The sequence below is a fragment of the Lissotriton vulgaris genome, chromosome 1_1 (genome assembly GCF_964263255.1).
Source record: "Lissotriton vulgaris chromosome 1_1, aLisVul1.2, whole genome shotgun sequence".
Taxonomy (NCBI): domain Eukaryota; kingdom Metazoa; phylum Chordata; class Amphibia; order Caudata; family Salamandridae; genus Lissotriton; species Lissotriton vulgaris.
The window spans coordinates 1343329901-1343357438 of record NC_141685.1 but is presented as its reverse complement, the minus strand read 5'-3'; the positions used below and the strand labels follow the sequence as shown (position 1 = coordinate 1343357438).

General features: G+C 48.2%; 1 protein-coding gene across 2 annotated transcripts in view; it reads left to right on the top strand.

The window, feature by feature from the left end:
- Positions 1–27538, top strand: part of ARHGEF25 (Rho guanine nucleotide exchange factor 25) — a 922723-nt gene that overhangs the window by 249807 nt on the left and 645378 nt on the right. The window lies entirely within an intron of this gene.

Genomic DNA, 27538 nt, shown 5'->3' with positions numbered 1-27538 from the left:
AACCAATCTGCCTCGGAGGTAGGGGTGCATGCAAGTTTCTTTAGCACCTTAGCGCAGGCTTATGACGTTTCTGACTGTTGGTCTACGTAGTTTGCAGTTCCTCTGCCTACACTAGTGCCTAAGTTGAGCTGGTGGTTGCACTTATTCTTGGGGAACCCACAGTTATTTTTCCACATCATGTATGTACCTATTACACTGATCAGAAAGACGGCGAAAGCCGGCAAAACCGTCACAAAAGGAAAATGCAGAAACCTCAAGGAGTGAGATAAAGGGGACGGAGTGTCTGGTAGTGGATTAAAGAGGTATGAGGGGGCGTTAACCCATAGTGTGCTTCTGTCGGCCAATGGCCGTCGCACGCACTACCTCTGTAGTGCTGCACACGTCCGTTGGCCGACGCGGCCCCGCCCACTTGATTAAACCACTGCACCGCAGTGGAATTGCTGCTGCGGTTAAGCGGTTCAAACGACTTCTGAGCAGAGTTTCAGGCCCTGATGCCCTCTTTCACAAATGAAGCACTGGCCTACACACTCATATATTGCTGGCTCTTATGCTTCTTAAAGGGTGCTGGTAACCCACAGGTGTTTTGTTTGCAAGTGCATGCCTTGCGTAACGTTTTATCGTGAGTACTTTGAGACTGTTGTATTGTAATTGTATTGTAAGGGGTGCTTGTAGAGCGCACTGACACCGTGGGTTTCCTGGCGCTGGTTGGAAGTGGAGGGGACAGAGGGACTAACCAGATTGGGGGAAAAGCCAGGTTTTTAAGGACTTGTGGAAGAGGGTCAAAGAGTTAGAGGTTTTAAGAGAAAGGGGAAAAGAGTTCCAGAGCTTGGGGGCCAGGTATGCAAATCTCCGGCCTCCAGATCTTCAGAGCTTATAGGAGGGGACAGTCAAGAAGTGAAGATGAGAGGATCTCAGGTTCCGGGATGGGCAGTAAGGTCTGATAAGAGATTTCACGAAGGCGGGACAAGGCCCAGCTAATGACTTGAAAATGAGGCAGCCGGTCTTGAAGGCTGCCCTTGAGATGACAGGGAGCCAGTGGAGTTTGGCAAGGAGGGGCCTGGCGGATTGCCACTTCGGGATCCCTAAGGCCAGTCTCGCCGCCTGATTTTGAACCGCTTGCAGTCTGGCCACCGATGTTTTGGGCAGACCGTGATAGATCGCGTTAGAGAAATCTAAGCGGGAGAGGACGAGGGCCATGATGACCTGCAGGAGGGCATCAGGTGTAAGGAGGTATGCCACTTTCCTGATCCTGCGCAGCTGGTAGATACAGGACGAGACCACCGTCCCCACCTGCGGCCCAAGGGATAGAGCGGAGTCAATTGTGACCCCCAGGCTCTTCACCTAGGCCACGGGAGTGGGAGAGGGGCCAAGTTCCGCCGGCCAGAATTGTGGCCCCCAGAAGGTGGCGCTCCTACCGGGAAGGAGGAGCTCCGTCTTACCGGGGTTCAATTTTAGCTGGTTGTGGCCCATCCACTGGAGAATGTGGGACATGGCTGCCTGAAAATTGGGAATCGCAGAGGGGGAATTAAGAGAAAAGATGAGTTGCAGGTCGTCCGCGTAGTTAAACACGGTGACGTCCCACTGCCTCAAAGAAAAAAGAAGGGGGCGAAGATAAAGATTGAAAAGAAGAGGGGATAAAGAAGAACCCTGGGGGACCCCGCAAAGCGAGTGCTCCCTAGGAGCCCTGAAGGTGCCCAGGCTGAGGGTCTGAGACCTGCCGGTCAGGAAGGATTTGACCCAGGCCAACGCCAGGCCCTGGATGCCAGCCTGCTCGACACGGTGGAGAAGGATGTTATGATCCACCGTGTCGAAAGCGGCTGACAGATCTAATAATACCAAGGCCTGGGGGGCACCCTTGTCAACACCGTCTCTCAGGGCATCCAGCACGGCCAATATCACTGTCTCCGTAGAGTGGCCGGGTCTGAAGCCTGCCTGGTTAGCCTCGAGAAAGTTGGAGCTCTCGATAAACTGTGAGAGACAGGTGGTGACGTGGGCTTCCAGGATTTTAGAAAAGAAAGGTAGAAGAGAGATAGGACGGTAGTTCGCCGGGACGGCGGGGTCAGCCCCCGGCTTCTTCAAAAGGGGCACCAACACGGCCTCCTTGAAGGAGCCAGGCACCGTGCCGGAAGAAAGAGAAGAGTTTAGCAGGGGGAGAATGCAGTCGGGTAAAGAGTGGCAGATGTCCCGGAGTATAGAGGGGGGGCAGCAGTCATCTGGGGATCCCGACTTGATGCGGGTAGCGAGGGTGGCCAGAGAGGTAGGGTCTAGAAGAGGGAGTTGTGTGAGTGAAGAGGTGTTGTAAGGGGGGGGAACAGATCCAGCGCCAGGAGACGTGGCAGGAATGGTGTCCTTAATCAATACAATTTTCTCGATAAAAAAAGTGCTGAGAGTATTGCATGCTTCCTGTGTGGGGGCCTGAGTTGGGAGCGTCCTAGGGTCGGAGGTAAATTCATTGAGGACTTTGAAAATTTCTTTGGACTGGCAAGGGGCAGATAAGATTTTTCCTGAAGCGTAAGTTTTTTTTGCTGCGAGGATGGCAAGTTTATACCTATTGCGGGCGGCCACATAGGCATCTCTACTTAGAGGGCAGTAGTCTCTCCTCCACTTACGCTCAAGTTGACGAAGTTCCAAGTGGAGGGTTTTAAGATGGGGGGTAAACCATTTATGGGAATTGCTGTGCCGAGATTGAGGGAACTTAGTTGGAGGATCAAAAATGTCACTGGCTGTTGTGAGCCAGTCTGCCACGAGCCCATAGAGCTCATTGGTACCAATGTCGTTGGGTAGCAGGGGACAGGTTTGGGACAGATGAGCCAGCAATTTGGGGGAGTCGACAGCCTTCCACTTGCGGGCAGTGCCACCCTCCCGTGGGGGGACCCTGATCTGGCCAACCGCCGAGAATGTGGTGTCGATCAAAGAGTGATCCGACCACACACAAGGTGTTATTAGTGGGCGAGAGGACTTGACCCCATGGGTCCAAATATGATCGAGGATGTGGCCACCCTTATGGGTCGCAGACCTGACTAGTTGGATAAAATTCAGGCTCGAGAGACCCTCGAACAGTTCGGAAGCATGCGGGCCAGCGTCCTCGTGCTGGAACAAGTAATTAAAGTCGCCAATGATGACGATACGGGGGGAGGAGGTAGCGATGTTGGTCAGCTGGTCGATAAAGGATGAGGGGAAGGACGGCATGGAATGGGGGGGACGATAAAGTACCACAAGAGTGACTGCACCTTCCTCGGTCCCGAGGCTGAGGACCAGGGTGTCCACTTCCGGTAGGGTCATGGCCGCGGAGGCAATAATCTTAAGATCCTTGCGTATTACCGCCGCCACCCCTCCCCCGGTGCGACCCCCTGATCGGTTGGTATTCAGCAAAAAGTAGTCTGTTGCATCAGTAACTTGTGAGTAGTTTGAACTTTTGCAGTACCATCCTTAGATCTTTCTGAGTAAAATAACAGTGCCAGCAATATACCTGTATTTCATACTCTTGTGTACATCCCTTGCTTAGTTTTTCCTCATGAGTTGCTCATGACCAATTACACTACCATACAATATGCTTGCAAAAGTCCGGGTTTTCTTGCACCGTTTCTCATTTCATACATATACTCAACTTTCCTCTTTGCAAATTTTGGTCATTTATGCAAAAAATACCACGTTAGTGCAAAGAACTTTGTAACTTATCACACTTATACTCAGAGGTAACCGCGCAAATGGAATACTGTTAAGTCTACAGTAGTAAACGCCTTTCCAGCTACATCCAAGTTTTACCTTTACCTCGAGTAAATCAAGTATTTAAGTGGGGTGGGTACTGGCAGGTCTCAGGTGCAGCAATAATAAAAAAACTGACTATGAAATGAGTCCCTACTGGGCCCTATATTCTTACCCTTCATTTTAAAAGCAACTGTTCACATTTTACGTTATCTTGCATATTTTACTTCATCTTGTATGCACGAAGTGTTTGCTTCTTGCAGATGTGTGTTTCTGTAGTTGTGTCTTTCACAGTGCGCGCTGTAAATTCAGTCATGTCTAGGAATCGTGTGAGTTCAGGTTGTGGGCGGGCGTTCAGGATGAGGCACTATGGAGAGCTCTGAAGTTGAGCATGATGGTGGTGCATTGTCCTTACAGTGCACATCACTGGGTCATAAAGGCGTTCAGACTACATGCTCATCCAGCCATTGGCCTTTCTGCGGAGTGCACAGAGTGATGGTCACATATGGCCCAACTGTAATGGCATCCATTCGGTTCTCTGACCAATGTGCTGTGAAGCCCACTGCAGGGTGCACTAAGCTCTACAATGTCTCCAGTTCCAGCTACTCTTACAGGTGTAACCACTTTCATTTCACATCTGTGACATCCTTATTTATGTGGATATTTATGTCTACTGCATGAAGTCCTCCTTACACGTTCACATAGACGATGGACTGTTAGTTCAACTCTTTTGTAACCCTGTATGTAGAATCTATGTTGCACAGTTCCTTGTATAAGCCCTGTGATTCTTATACACACATATAAAGTAATCTTGTTGCTAAAGATCCACTAGTGTTCCATTTGTAAAATATTCAAAATCCCTTTGAAGGGTTGCACTAGGACAGAAAATAGGCCCCGGCACCAAAATAAAGGTTTGACCCATATTTTCAAATCGCGTTACTTTTAAACTTGTACATGCACGCTATTTAGGTATTTTGCAAGGAATGGGAGAATGCAAACTTTTATTCTTGCTACAGGCTACGTTTGTGGTAAAATAAAGGGAATCAATGGTAAAATCCGGCTCACCAGACCGTAAAACAGGCCCACCAACATCCAAAACAAAACTATCCCATACACTGACCTGTCAGACCAGCCCTTCTGGCAATGCCAGTTTTCTCTCTAGACAGCCTCGACCCCCCTGTGGGTGTGGTGTGCACTGTGTAAAATTGCTAGTAAATGCATGAATAAATAAGAGCCTATACCAGGTAAAATAACAGCGTAGTATAACACATGGTAAAACTAAGCATAACGGAAGAACATGTACTATAACACAGCATAATATAACACAGACAGTTTCAGTCAAGAGTGAGCCATGTTCTGATAGGAGAGTGAGGGGGCACAGCTAGATACCGGCCAAATAGAGTAGACCAATGCACACGCGCCACATTACCGCAGAGGCAGGACCCCCACTTCCCATGCAATCTAAGCAGTCAAAGTAGCAGCAAAGCATTTCTGGCAATATTACCCAGGGTGGCAATCATGTTTATAACATTATATACAAGGAATGATTTCTTTAGTGGTTTTGCAGGATTGTATAATCATTATTAATGATCTTGTAAAATGGTGGGGTTTGTTCATCACTTTATGAAAAAGAAACAAATATTCTTTATGCGAACAGGTTATTGACAATTCATTCACTAATGTTCCAAGTTCAGTCTAAGTCAAGTAGAGAAAGTGAATCAAAGAGAAAACTGACCTGAAAGACTGAGACATACAGAAAACCAGGTCTGGGACACACAGGCTTGGAGTCTGTGGAATAAAAAAACGACCTGGAGTCTGCAACATCCATTAAACCCTCTCTGTGACACACATAAAACCAGGCTTGGAGTCTGTCATTTATAGAAAAACAGGTCTGGAGTCTGTGATATACAGAAAATCAGGCAGGCAGCCTGTAACACACATACACCTAAGGCTGGAGTCTGTGACATATTGTATTGTATTGTAATTGCAGTTATTTAGCGTTTACTACCCCATACAAGGTGTTGAAGCGCTTTTTCGGCGGGTAGCACATTACTCCTGTACCCATAAAGGATTAGTGTAGGATTAGTATAGTGAAATACGAAAGTAATTTGAGTGGTGGATAGGTTAGTCAGTTATTTGGATTCAGAAGGATAGCGGCGGAATAGAAGAGGCAAAATGTTTGAATTTATATAGTGCTTTAGGGTGTTGAAGTGCTTTTTTTCCAGTGAGTAACACACTACTTCGGAACCAATAAAGGATTAGTAGTGAATTAGTATAGTGAAATATGAAAGTAATGTGAGTGGTGGATATTAGTCAGTTATTTGGATTGAGAAGAATAGTGGAGGGATAGAAGAGGGGAAAAGGTTTGCATTTATATAGCGCTTGTTACCCCATATGGGGTGTTGAAATGCTTATTTGTCGAGTAGCATGCCACTCCGGAACCTATGAAAGGATTTGTAGTGAATTAATATAGTGAAATATGAAAGTAATTTCAGTGGTAGATATGTTAGTCAGTTATTTGGATGGAGATGGGTAGCGGAGTGATAGAAGATGGAAAAAAGATTTGCATTTATATAGTGCTTGCTACCCCTGATGAGGTGGTGAAGCGCTTTTTTTGGCAAGTAGCACGCTACTCTGGAACCCATAAAAGACAGTCGTTAGTTAGTATAGTGAAATGTGAAATTTGAGAAGTGGACATGTTAGTCTGTTATTTTGATTGAAAATGATAGCGGAGGGGTAGAAGAGTGAAGGATTTAGACTTTTTTTGTTTTATTTTGGAGGTCAAAGCAGTAGGAGGAGGCTTGGGATGAGTAAAATGGGATGTGGAGGAGAAGAATCAGAGGGAAGAGTTTAGAAAGGCTTGTTTTGGGAGATCAGAACAGTAAAAGAGGTGTCAGATAGTGCAAGGAGGGGTAGAGTAGGGGAGGGTCCAGAAAGGGCTTTTTCAGGGGTCATAGTAGTGTTATGGGGCTTGGGATGAATGAGAGAGTGGATGTAGAGGATATATTGATAGAGGTATAGGGTGAGAAATAGGGTATTGCATTGGAAAGATTAGTAGAAAGAGGTTTGAGATGAGTCAGAGAGTTGAGGTCAAAGATATATTGAGAGAGGTTTAGGGTGAGAAATAGGGCAGTGCATTGGATATGCTGAATTAGACGAAAGTAATAAATATATAGATCCATAAGTACATGGAAAGTATATAGATACATAAAGGAAGTAAGTATACATAGATTAAAGATATTGATTGAGGTATTGGGTGAGAAATAGCGCAGTGCATTGAATATGCTTTTTTGGGAGAAAAGTAATAAATATATAGATCCAAGTACATCGAAGGTATATAGATGCATAAAGGAAGTAAGTGTATGTAGATCTAAGATGCATTGGATAAACTCTGGTTTTCAGGTGTTATACTTAAAAATAAAAATTCTTTAAACATGATTAGTCTACATGTTTATACAAAGCAATACACATATATAGATAGGTAACTATAGTACAAATAAATGCTTAGATACAGCAGGATATGTGGTACATTTCTGTTTGCATATGGAGCTTATGTGGGGAAGAGCCTATTCTTGGGTAGTTTTCTGAAGATAAGGAGGTTGTCCATGGATCTTTTGTTGGCGGTAAAGAGTTCCATAGTTTGGGTGCTTGAACAGAAAAGTATGTGCCACCGATTTTTTTTCTTGTATTTTGGTATTTTCTGGTGAGGTGCCACTCTAGAGCGGAGGTTCTTTTGTTGAATGTGTTTTGTGACTTTATTCCTGATGAAGAGTTGTCCCATTCCATGTATCGCTTTGTGGGTGATAAAAAAGCAGCTTGAACGTGGATCTTCTGGCAACCGGTAACAAATGCAGGGCTTTCAAGGAAGGGGAGATGTGGTCTAGCGGTTTGATATGTAAGAGCAGTCTGGCAGCTGAGTTCTGAATCCGTTGGAGGCTATTGGCATAATCGAGTTTGGACAGAACAAGTGAGATGGTAGCTTGGACCTTGTGTGAAAATCCCAAATGGGGGAAGATTTGTCTCAGAGTTTTTATAGAAAAAGAAAGCTTGATCTTGCTAGTTTGTCCACTTGGGCTTTCATCGATAGCGTGGAGTCCATGGTCATTCTGAGGTTTCTTACTTCCTTCGATACTTTAGGCGGTTATCCCAGTTCATCAGGCCAGGTGCCAATTGGGTCATAATGTTTCCAATCGCCACACGTGAGTATTTCTGTTTTGGAAGCATTCAATTTGAGATGGCTCCAAGTCATCCATTGATCCACGGCTCTGAGACAACGAAAAATTGGCGAGTTTCCAATGTCTTTGGGGCATTCCAGTTGAATAAGTATTTGTGTGCCATCTGCATAGTTATAGCACGGAGGTGAAATTGATTGATCACTACCAGTAATGACTTCATATAAATGTTGAAAAGCATGGGCGAGATGATAGACTTGAGGGATACCAGCTTTTGTGGAGTATGGTTTGGACGAGAAAGGTGGGGCATGGATGGCATTAGTTCTGTTTCAAAGGTAGGAAGTGATCCAGTTGTGAGCAGTCCTCTCTATTCCGACTTTGTAGAGTCTTTTTAATCAGAGTGTAATGGCCAACCATGTCACCGGCAGCCGAGAAGTCCAGAATAAGTATCGCAGCAACCCCGTTGTGGTCAACTGTGTTCTTCAGGTCATCACAGATGACAAGGAGGGCAGATTCTTTGCCTCTTTCCTGACGGAATCCTGTTTGGAAGTCTGAAAGTATGGCATTGTCTTCAATGAATTGTGACATCCGGGCGAACGCTGCTCTTTCTATCAGTTTTCCCAGGAAAGGTCTATTTGCAATGGGTCTGTAATTGTCAGGGTTCAGCGGGTCCAAGTTTTGTTTACTTCAGTAAAGGGTGTATGTATTACTTTTCGAGTTCTTCTGGAAATATTCTGGTAGTTAAGGAATCGTTGATGATTCTTCTTACTGGAGTGGCGGCAGAGGTTGTTAGAAGAATTGTCTTGAAGGTTTGCTGTGGAAACGGGTCAAAAGGGGTGCCGGCAGGCCTGCTTGCTTTGACCTGATCCATAAATTCATTGTGTGAAATGTGTTGGAAGGACCTAAGAGGCTGGGTTAGAGTATTCTTGAATTGTTGTTTTTTAAAACACATTAGTGTTGGGGCTTTGTTTCTGTTTTAAGTATGAGTCCAACATGTCTGCTTTGTCCGTGTAATGATTCGCCATTTTGTCTGTGAAATCTTGAGTAACAGAAAACCAGGTCTGAGACATATACATGACCACGTCTCCAGTCTACGACATACAGAAAACAAGTATTTGCAATGCAAATAGGTCTGTCCTTAAAGGAATGTTATATGGTAATGTCAAGCATTACAGGTAAATAGCATGGGAATGGATGTGTATTTGTGTGGAAGCAAAGAAATCAAAAATAGTATTGGTGTAGGTTAAAAGGTCAGGTGACAGTTGCACTGTAAAGCCAGACCTAAAAATCCACGTAGGTTAATGACTGCCCTCCTCCCATGTGTGCTGCTGCCATGGAAAAAGCAGCATACATTATCTAGCTATCTAAGACACTTTAATAGCATTGCAATCTCTGTGTGCCTCTAAAACGTCAAGCTCGGCTAGCTGGATAAATAAACAAAATGATCACAGTTGCATGAAAGGAAAGTACTTTTTGACGAAGCATACAACGTCTCCCCATCAAAACATGTACTCCTCACTTCCAATATGTGGGAGGAGTCAAAGCCCCTCTCCTTGTGATGCTTACATAATGGTCTGGTGACAGTGACACTATCACTCTAGGACATACAAAAAAACAGGTCTGTGATATCTAGAAAATGAGGCCTAAAGTCTGTGACATACTCTTCGTCTGATTTTCTCTCTGATTTGCTTAGCTCATGTCTAGAAGGTGAACGAGGTTCCAAACTATGCGTGAAGCTCTTCCCTATATTTGTCTTGCAGCCCTCTACAATATGTCAATATGCTGCTGCGGTCTGTGAGCGAAGAAAACTCGCATTTAGACTGCCACCCCTGCACCTATTAGAGTTGTGATGGAACCTGGATCAGTGCTGTATCTCCATCTGGTTTGTGTGTAAAAATGAGCCTACAAATAAATATGTTCTCTATACGGAAGCCAGACCTGTTTGCTTTGTCAATGCCTATTTTAACATACCGCTCAGAGGGGGAAAGGCAGTGGGGGAACTGTGAGGGTAAAACAAGACATTGAGAAAAGCACACTTTTGTATATCCAGTACTTTGGCTATGAACAGTGGGCTCAATACTAAGTGTCCACAGAGGAGCAGCAGAATATAAAATAGATGTAGGTTATTGAGGCAATGGGAGCAGATGGAATACATCCTAGGCCCTTACAGGAGATCTGAGAGGTGCTGCCTGTATTGTTATTAACGCACTTACTACTGACAGATGAATATGGAAGTTGGCAGAGAGAGTAGCATACTTCACTTGACAAGCACAGGAGGAGGGCAGCAGAGTCTTTGTGCCATAACCCAGTCAGCCTGATATCAGGAAGTGTGCTAATCTAGGACAGGAGACTTCAAAGCCATGAATGTAAATGTAAATGTAAATGTAGGTGTACTTATATAGCGCAACCTGTCACCCAAAGCATTACCTCATTCCTCAGGGGCAAGGCCTGGACAAGATGCTTGTGCCTCAGAGCTTTGACGTGTTGGTCAGGCACAAAGATCCAGGTACAGTGGGGGATGTGGACTATAGAGGGATCAGGAAAACAGTGTGCATTAGGAACCTGTCAATACCGTTCCATACACAAGAACCTTGTATATTAGGAACATGTCAATACTGTTCCACGCACAAGAACCTTGTATATTAGGAACCTGTCAATACTGTTCCACGCACAAGAACCTTGTATATTAGGAACCTGTCAATACTGTTCCACGCACAAGAGCCTTGTACATTAGGAACATGTCAATACTGTTCCACGCACAAGAACCTTGTATATTAGGAACCTGTCAATACTGTTCCACTCACAAGAGCCTTGTATATTAGGAACATGTCAATACTGTTCCACGCACAAGAACCTTGTATATTAGGAACATGTCAATACTGTTCCACGCACAAGAACCTTGTATATTAGGAACCTGTCAATACTGTTCCACGCACAAGAGCCTTGTACATTAGGAACATGTCAATACTGTTTCACGCACAAGAACCTTGTATATTAGGAACCTGTCAATACTGTTCCACTCACAAGAGCCTTGTATATTAGGAATCTGTCAATACTGTTCCACTCACAAGAGCCTTGTATATTAGGAACATGTCAATACTGTTCCACGCACAAGAACCTTGTATATTAGGAACCTGTCAATACTGTTCCACGCACAAGAACCTTGTATATTAGGAACCTGTCAATACTGTTCCACGCACAAGAGCCTTGTACATTAGGAACATGTCAATACTGTTCCACGCACAAGAACCTTGTATATTAGGAACCTGTCAATACTGTTCCACTCACAAGAGCCTTGTATATTAGGAACATGTCAATACTGTTCCACGCACAAGAACCTTGTATATTAGGAACATGTCAATACTGTTCCACGCACAAGAACCTTGTATATTAGGAACCTGTCAATACTGTTCCACGCACAAGAGCCTTGTACATTAGGAACATGTCAATACTGTTTCACGCACAAGAACCTTGTATATTAGGAACCTGTCAATACTGTTCCACTCACAAGAGCCTTGTATATTAGGAATCTGTCAATACTGTTCCACTCACAAGAGCCTTGTATATTAGGAACATGTCAATACTGTTCCACGCACAAGAACCTTGTATATTAGGAACCTGTCAATACTGTTCCACGCACAAGAGCCTTGTACATTAGGAATCTGTCAATACTGTTCCACGCACAAGAACCTTGTATATTAGGAACCTGTCAATAATGTTCCACGCACAAGAGCCTTGTACATTAGGAACCTGTCAATGCTGTTCCACTCACAAGAACCTTGTACATTAGGAACCTGTCAATACTGTTCCACGCACAAGAGCTTTGTACATTAGGAACCTGTCAATACTGTTCCACGCACAAGAGCCTTGTACATTAGGAACCTGTCAATGCCATTCCATTCACAAGAGGCGGCTACATTAGGAACCAATGCTGTTCCACACACAAGAACCGTGTACACTAGGAACCTGTCAATGCTGTTCCATGCACAAGAACCGTGTACACTAGGAACCTGTCAATGCTGTTCCATGCACAAGAACCGTGTACACTAGGAACCTGTCAATGCTGTTCCATGCACAAGAACCGTGTACAGTAGAAACCAGTCAATGCTATTCCATGCACAAGAGCTGTGCACATTACGAACCTGCCAATGCTGTTCCACGCACAAGAACTGTGTACATTAGGAACCTGGCAATACTGGTCCATGCACAAGAACCTTGTACATTAGGAACCAATGCTGTTCCACGCACAAGAACACTGTACAGTAGGAACCTGTCAATACTGTTCCACGCACAAGAGCCTTGTACATTAGGAATCTGTCAATACTGTTCCACTCACAAGAGCCTTGTACATTAGGAACCTGTCAATACTGTTCCACGCACAGGAACCTTGTATATTAGGAACCTGTCAATACTGTTCCACGCACAAGAGCCTTGTACACTAGGAACCTGTCAATACTGTTCCACACACAAGAGCCTTGTACATTAGGAACCTGTCAATGCCATTCCATTCACAAGAGGCGGGTACATTAGGAACCTGTCAATACTGTTCCACGCACAAGAGCCTTGTACATTAGGAACCAATGCTGTTCCACGCACAAGAACCGTGTACACTAGGAACCTGTCAATGCTGTTCCATGCACTAGAACCGTGTACACTAGGAACCTGTCAATGCTGTTCCATGCACAAGAACCGTGTACACTAGGAACCTGTCAATACTGTTCCACGCACAAGAGCCTTGTACATTAGGAACCTGTCAATGCCATTCCATTCACAAGAGGCTGGTACATTAGGAACCTGTCATACTGTTCCACGCACAAGAGCCTTGTACATTAGGAACCAATGCTGTTCCACGCACAAGAACCGTGTACACTAGGAACCTGTCAATGCTGTTCCATGCACAAGAACCGTGCACACTAGGAACCTGTCAATGCTGTTCCATGCACAAGAACCATGTACACTAGGAACCTGTCAATGCTGTTCCATGCACAAGAACCATGTACAGTAGAAACCTGTCAATGCTATTCCATGCACAAGAACCGTGTACATTAGGAATCTGCCAATGCTGTTCCATGCACAAGAACCGTGTACATTAGGAACCTGGCAATACTGTTCCACGCACAAGAACCTTGTACATTAGGAACCAATGCTGTTCCACGCACAAGAACACTGTACAGTAGGAACCTGTCAATACTGTTCCACGCACAAGAACCATGTATATTAGGAACCTCTCAATACTGTTCCACGCACAAGAGCCTTGTACATTAGGAACCTGTCAATACTGTTCCACGCACAAGAACCTTGTATATTAGGAACCTGTCAATACTGTTCCACGCACAAGAGCCTGGTACATTAGGAACCTGTCAATACTGTTCCACGCACAAGAGCCTTGTACATTAGGAATCTGTCAATGCCATTCCATTCAGAAGAGGTGGGTACATTAGGAACCTGTCAATACTGTTCCACGCACAAGAGCCTTGTACATTAGGAACCAATGCTGTTCCACGCACAAGAACCGTGTACACTAGGAACCTGTCAATGCTGTTCCATGCACAAGAACCGTGTACACTAGGAACCTGTCAGTGCTGTTCCATGCACAAGAACCGTGTACACTAGGAACCTGTCAATGCTGTTCCATGCACAAGAACCGTGTACAGTAGAAACCTGTTGCTGCTATTCCATGCACAAGAACCGTGTACATTAGGAACCTGCCAATGCTGTTCCACGCACAAGAACCGTGTACATTAGGAACCTGGCAATAATGTTCCACGCACAAGACCCTTGTACATTAGGAACCAATGCTGTTCCACGCACAAGAACACTGTACAGTAGGAACCTATCAATACTGTCCCACGCACAAGAGCCTTGTACATTAGGAACCAATGCTGTTCCATGCACAAGAACTGTGCACAGTAGGAACCTGTCAATGCTGTTCCATGCACAAGAACCGTGTATACTAGGAACCTGTCAATACCGTTCCACGCACAAGAACAGTGTACATTAGGAACCTGTCAATACTGTTCCACGCACAAGAACAGTGTACATTAGGAACCTGTCAATATTGTTCCACGTACAAGAACAGTGTACATCAGGAACCTTTCAATACCGATACATGCACAAGAACCGAATACAATAAGAACCTGTCAATACCGTTGCACGCACAAGAACAGTGTGTCAAAACCTGTCAATACCGTTACACGCACAAGAACAGTGTACTTTAGGAACCTGTGAATACTGTTCCACACACAATAGCCACATACATTGGGAAGCAATACAAACAGTTCCCCAAGCAAAACCCGTATACATTGGGAAGCAATCAATACTGTTCCACACTTAAGGGCCTATACATTAGGAAGCCAACCGACCTCTTCCACACTCCACAACCGTATACATTACAAAGTGAGTGCAACACTGTGGCACACTAAACTATACCCATTGGGTCACACTCCCACCCGTTAAGGAAACCCATAAATCAATACATCTCTATTTCTATCTTAGCTCTGTGTTCACTAGTAGGGATGCTGGGTTTCCATGGCCACGCCCCTCGCAGTGAGCGCCCCTGCACAAGGCACCCTCTGTTCCAATCCCCGGATACAGGGCAAGAGATGAGCCAATCAGAGGCTCTAGGCCCAGAGTCCGGCACCTTGCAGTTAGCAGGCCATGTTCCTGAGCTGAGAACTGTGACGGAAAGTTTACAAAGCCTGCTCTGTCTCATCGAGACGTGGCTGGACTGCTGTTTAGTCGAAGAAACCAAGGGACCCATAAAAAGTTATTTTTCTATGGTTAGCTTTGAGAATAGTTGATATTGAATGAAAGAATGAGAATGAGTACAGAGTTGTATAGCGCTGGCTACCCGGGGGCATCCCAGCGCTTTAGACGACCCATCTCAGACAAATCACTCAGCAGAACAGGAAGATCTTCAGCCGCTTTCTAAGCTGTAAATGATTAGGCTCAAGCCGCAGGTAATCGGGCAGCTGATTCCAACTTTTTGCTGCCTGTACTGCAAAACGTCGGCCCCCTGTACCAGAACGCTTGATCTTCGGGACAGAGAGCAAATTGCGGTGGTTGGATCTAAGAGCTCTGGGCCCTTGATGGTGCCTCAGGAGAGGGCACAGAATGGCAGGGCCCTTGTTGATTATTGATTTGTGGGCCATACACAAGGCCTTAAACTGGATCCTTTCCTGAACAGGTAACCAGTGTAGAGCCCGGATGGCCGTCTTCGCCGAGCTGTGTCTAGGGACATCCATAAGCATTCGGGCTGCGCAGTTCTGGACTGACTGGAGTATCTTAATGGTCCCTAATGGTGCCCCCAAGTAGACCGCGTTCGCATAGTCAAGCCGCGAGAGGATCAAGGAGTGAACCAGGATCCGTCTTGCCTCGAACGGAAGAAGGGTCAGGACCTTCCGTAGGATCTTCAGAAGGCCGTAACAGGTAGCGGCGACCTTACGGGCTTGAACTTGAAAACTAAAGGTGGGATCAAGCCACACCCCCAGACTTTTGATTTGCTCCTTCGGGGGAGAGGGCGGACCCAAACATATGGACCACCAAGCTTCAAGATTGATGGGGGCCTTATATCCCAGCATCATAATCTCTGTTTTTGAACTGTTAAGTTTCAGAAAAGAGGCGTCCATCCAATCGAGGACCTTGGTGAGACACAGGGAAAGGTTATTTACCCCGGAATCCACAGCATCTGCCCTAGCCAGGGAAACCACCAACTGCGTATCGTCGGCGTAGGTGACCAGTTGGATTCCCCAGGGAAGGACCTCATTAGCCAGGGGCCTCATATAGATATTAAATAGGGTCGGGCTCAATGAGGATCCCTGGGGAACGCGGTAATGCAGTGGGAATTGTTCGGATGCTACTTCCTCCTCGAAAACTGCAAAGGATCTGTTAGCAAGGAAGGACCGAAACCAATTAAGGGCGGTCCCCACAATGCCAACCTCCCGCAACCGCTGGAGAAGGAGTGTGTGGTTTACAGTATCGAAGGCTGAGATGAGGTCCAAAAGGACCACCGCAGCGCAGCCTCCTCCATCCACAATTTTCCTTGCCTCCTCCACTACTGCGACCAGAGCAGTCTCAGTTCCATGCCTCGTTCTAAAACCCGTTTGGGTGACATGCAGGGCGCCCTCATCCTCAATAAATGTTGATAGTATGCGGTTGACATATTTCTCTGCAATTTTGCTAACCCCTGGCAGGAGAGAGATAGGTCTATAATTGGACCATTCTTCTGGGTCAAGGCTAGGTTTTTTTAGCAGAGCTTTGACACTGGCCTGCTTCCACCGAGGGGGAACTACACCTGCCGCCAGAGAGGAGTTAATAACATCCTTGATAACAGGAACAACCATGTCAGAGGCCTGTTTTAAAACTGAAGGCGGGGCAATGTCAGAGGGGGAGCCAGATTTAAGGTTCCTGAGGAGCCCTTCAGCCGTAGGTAGATCTAGTGGCGGAAAGGACTCGAGTTTCGTGAGGGAGGTCGGTCCAGAGGGAGGGATCGTGGACTCGGTGACACGTGGGGGTGAAAAAGCTGAGTATATGTTGGCAACCTTCTTGGCGAAGAAGTGGGCCAATTCGGTGCACCGTTTCTGGGGATCATCTACCTCAATAGATGGACATGGTGGAGTAACTAGAGATTTAAAGATTTAAAAATGTTCCCTGGGTGAATTGGCGGCATCAGCAATTTTTCCTTGGTAATAGGATGATTGTGCCATTTTAAGGTGCTTCTTATAATCCCTGAGAACCATCCTATACTCATTTTTATTCTCGAGGGAGAATTTCTTTCTCCACTTTCTTTCCGCCCTCTTGCAGCTCCGTTTAAGATCCTTCAGATCAGTGGAGTACCAAGGCAGTTTACTCCCGCCGGTGCGATGATTAATCTCATTTACAGGCAGGATGGGATCGATAGAAGTCTCTAGCCACCTGTTGAGCGCCTCATTCGCTGCAATAGGATCGGCACAGAAGGGAGGGGGAGATTTATTTAATATGGATAGCCATTCCTCTAAAGGGAGTCTCGACCAAATACGCCCCAATCTCTTAGAGGTTGTGGTCGGACGGCTGACATCGGCCGGGGTCCAAGTGAAAGATAGCAGCGCATGGTCTGACCAAGGGACAAAGAGTGACTCATCCCAAATAATCGCATCCAGATTAGTAAAGAAATGATCAATTAGATGCCCTGCCAAATGGGTAGGTACCGCTACAATTTGTTTGAGTTGCAGCATCCCCAGTCCTTCCAATAAAGCTTGCGAAGAAGGGGCAGATGGATCGTCTAAATGTATGTTAAAATCTCCCAAGATTGTGAAATTGTGGGCGCTACTGATGTATATGGGTGATTTTATCATGGAGATTGTCGCAGAAACTCGTGTGTGATCCAGGAGGCCTGTACACCACAATCCCTGAAAGGGAACATGTGGAGGAAAAGGTTAATACAAACGATAGGCTCTCGCAGTCAGCGAGCGGGCTCTCAGAGATACGGCACCTAAAAGAGTTTCGATATATAATTGCCACCCCACCTCCTCGCCCAATCTGCCGGTCATTCCTACAGATTACAAAACCCGGGGGGAGGGCACAGACTAAGTCCGGGTCAGAGGCCTCAGTTAACCACGTTTCCGTGAGGAACAGGACATCTGGCTCACGCTCCTCCAGTAACATGCGGATTTCATGTGCATGTTTTGGGAGTGAACAGCAATTAATGAGAAGTAAAGAGTATTTTTTGGGCTTAGGGAGTGACGAAGTACCCAGTTCCTGCGGGCCCAGCAAACCTTTACAGAGAGGACAGGGAATCATTACCTCCAAGGGGAGTAACACATGGGGACAGGGAACTGCGGGGTCATCTCGGAACCTCAATAGCTGGTCTCTGCAAAACGTGATTCTACCTGCTCCCAAACCAGGAGTCGCATCCATCCTCCAGGCCCCTGGGCCCGTCCTGGCACGGACGGGCACAGACGGGCTTTCCGTAGGTGCTCCTTTGGCACGACCGCTAACGCGTCCGCTGCGCGGAGGGAAGGACGTCTCAATTTATGCGCTACAGCGCGTGTCACTAACTTGCTCCCCCGAGTCTAGAGCACCAACCAGCCTCCAACCCAACCCAAGATGGCCGCTCTAGTTTGCCACCCACCTCCAAGCCCCCAACTCCCTCAGCAGCCTAATGGGCTAAAAAGGGTCGGAAATGAATGAAAATACGGCGAAAATGCTCCTGGGTGTCAACAGAGGTGAAATACAATTTAAAATACAAATTTTAACAATCAAATTCGGCCAGTGTATTAAAATGGGCAGAGCTGTGTAACTCCCGGCTACAGCCTAAGGAGTGAAGTGTAGGGTGCAAGGTCTAACCAGAGCCTTCTAGGAGCCTCAATTTATGCGCTACAGCGCGTGTCACTAACTTGCTCCCCCGCGTCTAGAGCACCAACCAGCCTCCAACCCAACCCAAGATGGCCGCTCTAGTTTGCCAGCCACCTCCAAGCCCCCAACTCCCTCAGCAGCCTAATGGGCTAGAAAGGGTCGGAAATGAATGAAAATACGGCGAAAATGCTCGTGGGTGTCAGCAGAGGTGAAATACAATTTAAAATACAAATTTTAAAAATCGAATTCGGCCAGTGTATTAAAATGGGCAGAGCTGTGTAACTCCCGGCTACAGCCTAAGGAGTGAAGTGTAGGGTGCAAGGTCAGCTGTGTAACTCCCGGCTACAGCCTAAGGAGTGAAGTGTAGGGTGCAAGGTGTATCGTTATAAAACTGCATGCAGTTTGCAGTGTTGCAGAAACATAGCTTATGGGTAACCCCTTCACTCCAAGCAGTGATATAATGTGATGGACTGATAAAAAGACCTTATCCCAGCGGTGGATACAGAGAGGTGGACTTCATGGAGCTATACAGTGACGTAAAGACGCAAAGGTCTAATGAGACACATTGGTTTACTTGTTGGAGGTGGATTATACTCAGGGCACAAGTCCTAAAAAAAGAAGTGGGGGGTGCTGTCACCGGAAGTGACATCGCGACAGGAAGTGACGTCACGAAAGGTGGCTTGCACCATCAGACTCATTGCCTCCCCTCGCTCACCCATTAGATGAGATTGCATCAGAGAAGCCAGGGCGTGAGCAGCGTTCTGAATGAGCTCCGATCTCGCCCCAGAGAGGCCAAAGAGTGAAGTCCAGCTTTTGGGCAGGGGGGACAGCGTCCACCCAGTAAAAACCCGGTAAAAAAGTGGGGGGAAACCGTCCACCCGCGTGGAAACCCGACTCGAGCCCTGATTATACTATGTCTCGTGTTATGCAAACACTCTGTGCGCGCAGCTGTCTGGTGAAACCAGTGCTTCATTTGATAAACAAAATAAGTGCCAGGTCCCTCGCTAGGAGGCTACTGCAGCTTTCACCACCCAGTGCCCCTTCCACCGCTACCAATGACAGTACCAAAACAACTACTAACCATCAGATTCCTAAACGGCTCACAGTTCAGACTAGTTCAGCCTCCAAAGCTATAGGAATGGCTTTGGTGCCAGGTATTAGTCGTTTTAAATGTACATAGAATTCATAAACATCAATAGTTGTGCTCATATCTAAGTAGACAAACAGCATGACCATATGACAGCTGCCTTAAGTGCCGGTGTTGACAATTAAGTGCCTGTACCAGTCATCAGACTCTCTAGGTGAGGGTGAGAGGCACTTCTTGCGTCTGTGCTCTTGATTGTGGCCTCAAGGATAGGGCGACCAGGCGTCCCGGATTTGCCAGGACGGTCTCAGTTTTCCAACAGCTGTCCTGGCAGATTTCAGGAAATTTAACTCATGTCCTGGTGTTTCGAGAGGATCGACTGAAAACGTCGGCGGGAGGTTCTTTTTCATATTTTACAAAGCAGGGATAGTTAGCAATTGTTTCAAGAAAGCAATTTGATTAACAGGCAAGCTACTGGATTTAAAAATTACATGTCATTTATGTTCTTACTGTCTGCTGAGGAGCACTTTTATTCCGTGCGCTAGCTTGAAGTAAAATTGTAGTCCTTCTTCTATTTTTGTGAAATCTCCCGATTTTTGGCTCCATCATTCTGGTCACCCTACACTCAAGGACAGAGAGACAGCATCCACTAATTGCAGATGTACATTGATTTTGAACAGCAGCACTTCGTCGGTATCTATGTTTTAAAAGCACGAGGAAAGTGAAGACACATGGACCGCAGTAGAGCGACAGTGTCAGCTGGGTAGGTGGAGCTGTCAGTGAAGGTTTGCACCAGCTACCTCAATTGAATGAATGTCTCCCTGATTGTGGTCAGTTTTTTTATTGGCAAGGTCAGAGGTGAAAGTGGTTGAGCTAAGACTCTAGGAAGTCCATGATGAAACTGACATTCATCACTCTGCAGCCTTCTAACTGCTTGTTGATTAAAGTGACTTGTAAATGTGTTTGGTGATAGAGAACGGGTAGTTCAGTGAGTCATGGGAAGGCCTAGGGCCCCTCTTTACTAAATGTAGTGATAGAGCGAGAGAAGGAAAGAGTTATGTTATGTCATGTTATTACTACTTGTAGAGCATGCGCTTACCCTAGGGTGTCCTGGCGCTGAGTATTGATCACCTAGCAAACGTAGGTCTAACAGTAAGAGAAAAGCCATGTCTTAAGACCCTTGTGAAAGGATATGAAGTCTGGAATATTTCTAAGTTGGAATGGGAGTTCATTCCAGGCTTTAGCTGCACAGTGAACGAAACTTCTACCTCCCCAGTTGGCCTTTTTGAAAAGGGGAATTTGGACGAGTTTAGCTCCCGTGGATCTCGCAGAGGCTGCCCCCAAAGGGGGCTCGAGAGCCGGCGCCATAACCAGCGCTGTGCCCCCAGACACAACCGGTAGAGGCCAGTTTTTGGGCGCCAAAAAGAAGCAGGACAAAGGAGAGGTCCGCCCCCCTCCCACAGCGGCCACGGGAGAAGGCCGGCCAATGGGGACCAAGGCGAGAGGTGAGCCCACCGGCAAACGGGAGCCTCTACTGCAGCACCGTGGACCCCGGGTGGGGTTCATCCAGGAGTAGCAGGACAGCATCAGAAGAGGCAGCGCCTCGCGGGAGCCAGGGTCCAGGAGGCTGGGACCAACAACCAGACGTCCGGAAGCGACCGGGGCGGAGCAGGGGACCAGAACGGCGACCCGAATGCACCTTCAGCCAGAACGGCGTTGCCCACGATGAAACGTCCGGGGCAGCTGTCCAATGATGAAGGAACAGCAGCCAGTGCGGGACCAGGCAGCGGTCGGGGCGGGCGGTGGTGCCCCCGAGACACAAAGGCCGGGGCGGGCGGCAGTGCCCCCGCAGCCATCACAGGAGGTAAGGAACAGGGCAGCGCGAATATGTTGCGGCCCGGCAAGGCGGGAGACAAGGGGATAGGGAGGACAAATAGCCCGACGCCCAGCATCCGGAGGGACCGGTTTACAAGGGGACCGCAGGGCAAACATTAGAGCTCAGCGGAGAGAGAGCCCGCTGCGGAGAGCTGCGCACCACCAGGGTACGAGGGTCAATAACAGGACAAAGGTAAAAGTTCCACAGGTTAGCGAAACGATCATGGCCCCAAATCCTGTCTGCTAGGAAGCTGGTGGTTCCCCGTTTGTAAAGTCCCTTGTTGGCTGGCCTGTAGTAAACTCGTGCGGGTAAAGTGAAGCTTAGTGGGCTAGGCCCGGAGGCCGAGATAGGCAGCGCGTCCAGGGCACACACTCGAACTAGGAGCAGTAATCGGCGGTCGACCTCAAATTTCGGTAAAGCAACTGGGGCTTGCCTAACGCGCTCTGTTACCCGTTACCAGCTCGAGAGGGAGCAGGGATAGAAATAGAGACAAAATGCCCCCGAGATAGCAGAACAGAGTTGGCGCGGCTGCGGCTGCCCGAGTGTCTTTGCGCACTGTCTGGGGCATGGCTGCAGGGAGCCTGCATAGGCTAATAAATGGTTAATTCCGGCCCGGCGCTACACAAGTATCTTGCCCCAGACTCCACAAATCCTTAAGGTGCCAGTGCTCATTCTGATATGCGAGGCCATATTGGACTAGGTAGACCTTACAGGATTAAAAATATACCAATTTTTAATTCAGACTCACGGAACCTGAAACATACCACAGTGTCTGCATTTGCATAACGGTGGAGATCCGGTGAAAGGGGATTGGCCAGTATGATTCTGCTTTCTCACATGTATTTGCCTCTTATGGCTTCAACTTTCACACATTTGACTGGCTCAGATCACCAGGATATGGCCTGTATACTTATGCCTTTGCATACTTGGGGGTTTTCCCCAAGAGTTTGATCCTTGCCTTTCCACACCTGAGTCTCCGGTGAGGGATGAATGCTCTGTTTTTCTCTATTTTCATGTTGTCCATCAAAGAACCGTCACAGTGCAGACTCGATATGATGAATGTTATGGCTATTTTATCGAAACATGCATTTACAGTGTCTATAGTTGCAGCCGGGCCCTAGCGGGCCTGTTCCCTGGATCCCCGGCGGTCTGTGGCTTTCCTGCCGAGGTGGAATGTGTCTGACCCTGCTCAGGCTATCTGATATTTCCACCCCCACAAATCAATCGGCTGAAAATCTCGAGTAATACCCCTCGAAGGCGGGCCTCCTCTGCCACTTGCAGAGTGGCAGCTATTCGAATATATTCTTTTGCATATATTCGTGATGACACATGCAGAATGTATTTGTGCTGAGGTCATTTTATTCTATGTAATACTCAGGAGTTCTGAGAGCTGTCGGTTGTACCAATGTCCTGCCGCCCCTAGTCCGACCTGGGTGTTCCTGCTGTTGTGGATTTCTTTCTATGGGAAATAAAGAACCTTCATAAATATTTCGTATTTGGGATTCAGTGCCTGTCGCCCTGCCCCTGTCATTAGACCCCCGTGACATTGATTATTGCCGTGCAGAGGTAAACTGGCTCCCGAACTCCACCTAACAGCAGCCTCCCAGCTCCGCTGCTTGCACCCTCTAGACCCGGCCATTGCATCCCATCGAAATGGGAAATCTCAGACTGCGCTGCACTTGCTCCTTCCACCATACCTGCTACTGCCCCCTAGTGGCTTGAGAGCTGTCGCTTTGTCTGTCCTCATGCGCAAGCTACCTTAGGTTAGAAGCTGTGGTAACGCCGAAAGACGACCCAGAGTTAGTGAAATAACTAAAATGCAACCTGTTTAAAGCAGCTTGAGTGTAAAATCTGCATACACGTTTACTATTGCAGATAAGATAAGTGGATGGCCGAAACGATAAGAGCTAGGAACATTTTGCGAGCCTTTTCACCTTCTCAGGGCCACCATGGTAGCTGACCCAGTAGGCATGTAGCTACAACTTCTACCGCGAGGACACGGTGAGCAACACAGGCACAGTTCATGCCAAGTCATGCAGCTGCTTCAAAGTGGGACCCTCGAGAATGGTTGCTGCCGACCGATTATAGCCGGGGGCCCCCGCCGGGGTAAGCTACACCATATCCAGGCCTGTTGTACCTGGTTTCTGCCCGCGTACAAGGCCATTAATCCCCCCCGGCCGGAACGGGCAATGGAAGCACGGGGCTCGGGCAAGGCGCCCCAATACCCGCAGGGCATTTTTGCGCTATATAATAAGGCAACGGGGAAACGGAACACGTTACATAAAGGCAGGGAGACTGAACTGAGGCTAGAAACGAACGCTGTACACGAGGCTGAATAAGCAGTGCCATGCGGGCGGGGCCTTGAAGCACCGCCATCTTAGGCCTTGAGGCATCGCCATCTTAGTTAGCGCCCCCACCGTCCCAAAAGGTGCGTGTGGCATGGTGGAAATGCACCTCGGCAACCGCTGGCCCCCAAGACTAGGGGATCAACTTCAGTTGTACTGGCTATGTTTACACTGCCGGTGGGCAGGCCGGGTTTTGAGGATTCGAACCAACAATTGTGTAATTGCGCAGAATAACAAGTTGTCCTCCTGACACAGCTTACGTTTTCACAAGCGAGGATGCATACTTTTGATTTCTTTTTGTAACGCTGTGACATTTGTGAAAGAATAACTAAACAGCCTTCAAGTTATGGAGGGTGAGGTATTGATCTGGAAAGTCTTAGTTTGATATATATTTACCTTTAATGGCTCGCATGAGCAACACTGTCTTAATGAAGCCCCGCAACACATACTGGTGTGAGTTGGTTTTAAAACTGCAAAGGGATTAAAGACATGCCTAAACAACAATTGGAATTTGGTGTGCAACGGGCACAATCCCCTGTCGGGACTTGGCAGGTCCAACCAAGATTCCCCCCGCGCACAGTTCCAGATAAGTCTCAGAGTCGCAAATAAGTTCATGAGTGCGCACAGGTTTATGGGAGAAACGGGTTAGGCGGCCCCACCCGATTCAGTGGCTCACGGAGAATACTACCTGGGCGGTGATAATGCAGGGATGCCTGATCGGATTTCAGGCCAGTATAGCAGGCTCTGACAGAGATGCGCTCACACGCCACAGGCTAATTGATGCATTGACACCCAGCTCAGGTCCTGAGGTAGATGCAGACAGCGGGGACAATTGGACCATCCAGGGCAGCGGCGGGCAGAAAGGAGCGGACACCGCCCCCCCCCACCCCACTTTGCCCCTGGGAGCATAGGCACTCCACCATGATAAGAAAGGCAGGAGAGGGGCGGTCCGTAGGCGAGACTGCAGCCGGGGGGTACGGGGGCCCAGGGGCCGAGCCTCAGAGTCGCGCCTGCTTTGGGGGGAGTCCAGGCAAATAATCGCCCGCGCCCGAGGTTTAAGGTAGACTACGGTACATGTAAGGCACGCCAATACCGCTGGGATGCTAGGAATGAGAATAGTGATGGGGAGTGACTTCAATAGAAGCCCCCAGGCACTTTACTAGGGAGATAGGTAATACAGGAATGTACAACTTCAGAATAATGCCTTACGCAGGAAGAAGTACAACTTACCTCAGCGCTAGAGGCTTGTTGTGTAAGAAATAGGGGTTGCAGTCGATAACCTCTTCACGGAGACGACTCATCTGCCCACGGATGTATTACAATTAGGTATCACGGGGGCACGTAATTGTTTCAGCGACACGTACTATTGCTACAGGCCAATGTCAAGGTTACCCGAACACCTATGCCGGCTTCTCATTTCAGCAGAGGGTCCCGGACGCCGGCAGTCTCAAACCAGGCCTATAATCTGTTGAGACACCCATATATAAGGGGGAGTGCACGAGACGTCAAAGTGCAATCCACGTCCTTATTCTTTTCCCCAGATTAAGTTGCCCCCGCTTTATCAGGAGGGGGACCCCACCACCAGGACGCTGGTGGGGTGGTTTACACCACCAGGCAGCACGCCCCCCGGTACTGGGTGATATTGGAATTCCAGAGGGGTATCGCTCTCTTGGGGAGGCAATCCTCAAACCGGTTTCTAACGTTATCACAATAGAAGGAAGCGATGGAAGTGTACCAAGCACCGCATGGTAAAGAAGGCTAAACTTGATCTACATGTAGTGGAGGTGAGAGGCCTTGGCCTCAAAGGGATCTCGGCCCATCAAGGACAATGGTCCGAAATATTGGGGCGGACTTTACTAGAGACAGGAGGATGGAATTAGGTGCGCCAGGATGCGTACAGGATCCTGCTCAGAAACCTTCAGGTGCAAATGCCTTGCCCCCAGTGAGCAGTTTAATGGCAAGCTTAGTCTCGAAGGGCATCGGAGAAGCCCCCCAGCGCCCACACAGTCGAGTTCTTACAGCAACAGTGGCAGCGGGACGCTCGCCCCCACCAATCCAAAAGCTATACGGCCCACCTAATGACAATAGTGAAGGGGGGGCTAACATGACATATGCAGGCAAAGCACTGGAACTCGGGTACTTACTGCCAGGCTGCCCCCTGGTAAGACGACGAGGATCAGAGGAGCAAGTTTTAAAAACAGCCAGGGAAGGGCGCTGAGGGAACGAAACGGGAGGAGACAACCGCAGAGAATAGATGCTCAAGCCGGTCCAACCGGAAGGGAGCAAGGGCCTGGTAGGACACAAAGAGGGAAGATCAGGACGTAGTTGGGGGGAGCCGCGGGGAGACGGAAGCCTCCCAGACGGCGTGGCGAAGAACTACGCTGATAACGGTTGGTAGGGAGGCACACCGGAGGGCGGTGTGCCAGAATAGGGCCACTCACCTTCAGATGCCTCACGGCTGGGTGAGTTGGGCCTAAGGACAAGTGCGTAGGACCACTCACTCTGGGATGCCTCACGGCTGGGAAGTTGGCCTACCAAAGATTGGGGGGAGTAGCAAACGGGGACGGCACTCGCAGCCCAGCCCCCTGCCGGAAGGCAGGGCACAACAAGAATCGGACATGGTAGCGAGGTGGCCTAACTCCGGGACAGAAACTACTCCCTCCTGCGCAAAGGGAGCGCAAAAATCCAACCTAACAAAGGAAACGACCCAGAAGGGCCAAGAAACAATAACAAGGAAGTTTGCCAGGACTTAACAGGCAAAAGATGCAAAGTATATATATGTTTCCTTGTATTCCTAATAAACTGCGGCCAATAAATGACCACCACAAGATGAGCGTGTACATTGGTTTTCTTGGCATGAGAAGGAATACTATATGAGAGAATGTATTGTACAAGTGGGAGTGGGGCAGAGTGCGGGGGTTATCGCAGAGGCTGCCCCCAAAGGGGGCTCGAGAGCCGGCGCCATAACCAGCGCTGTGCCCCCAGACACAACCGGTAGAGGCCAGTTTTTGGGCGCCAAAAAGAAGCAGGACAAAGGAGAGGTCCGCCCCCCTCCCACAGCGGCCACGGGAGAAGGCCGGCCAATGGGGACCAAGGCGAGAGGTGAGCCCCCCAATAGGCAGAGGCCGACATGGCCTGGAAGACAAAGGAGGGGGGGCCATATAAGCACTGCTCCCCCAAGGCAAGCTCCTATCTTATCGGAGCGGGGGAGCAGCACCGGCGTTGGAGCCAAAATTGTTGACCCACCCACCCACACCTAAGGAACAGCAATGTCGCAGGGCTGAGGAATGAGCGGCGAAGAACTACGCTGATAACGGTTGGTAGGGAGGCACACCGGAGGGCGGTGTGCCAGAATAGGGCCACTCACCTTCAGATGCCTCACGGCTGGGTGAGTTGGGCCTAAGGACAAGTGCGTAGGACCACTCACTCTGGGATGCCTCACGGCTGGGAAGTTGGCCTACCAAAGATTGGGGGGAGTAGCAAACGGGGACGGCACTCGCAGCCCAGCCCCCTGCCGGAAGGCAGGGCACAACAAGAATCGGACATGGTAGCGAGGTGGCCTAACTCCGGGACAGAAACTACTCCCTCCTGCGCAAAGGGAGCGCAAAAATCCAACCTAACAAAGGAAACGACCCAGAAGGGCCAAGAAACAATAACAAGGAAGTTTGCCAGGACTTAACAGGCAAAAGATGCAAAGTATATATATGTTTCCTTGTATTCCTAATAAACTGCGGCCAATAAATGACCACCACAAGATGAGCGTGTACATTGGTTTTCTTGGCATGAGAAGGAATACTATATGAGAGAATGTATTGTACAAGTGGGAGTGGGGCAGAGTGCGGGGGTTATTAATGCGTGGGGTGTCCTTTATTCCTTGCAGTTGTACAGTGAGACAGATGGATACACATATCAAAGAACGCCCTTTGTAGCCTGCAGTGAATACAGTGGGACAGGCCGACGGACATGCATAGGGAGGCCCATCATTCCACGCAGTAATGCATAGAGCCAAGGATGGTTCGAAGGC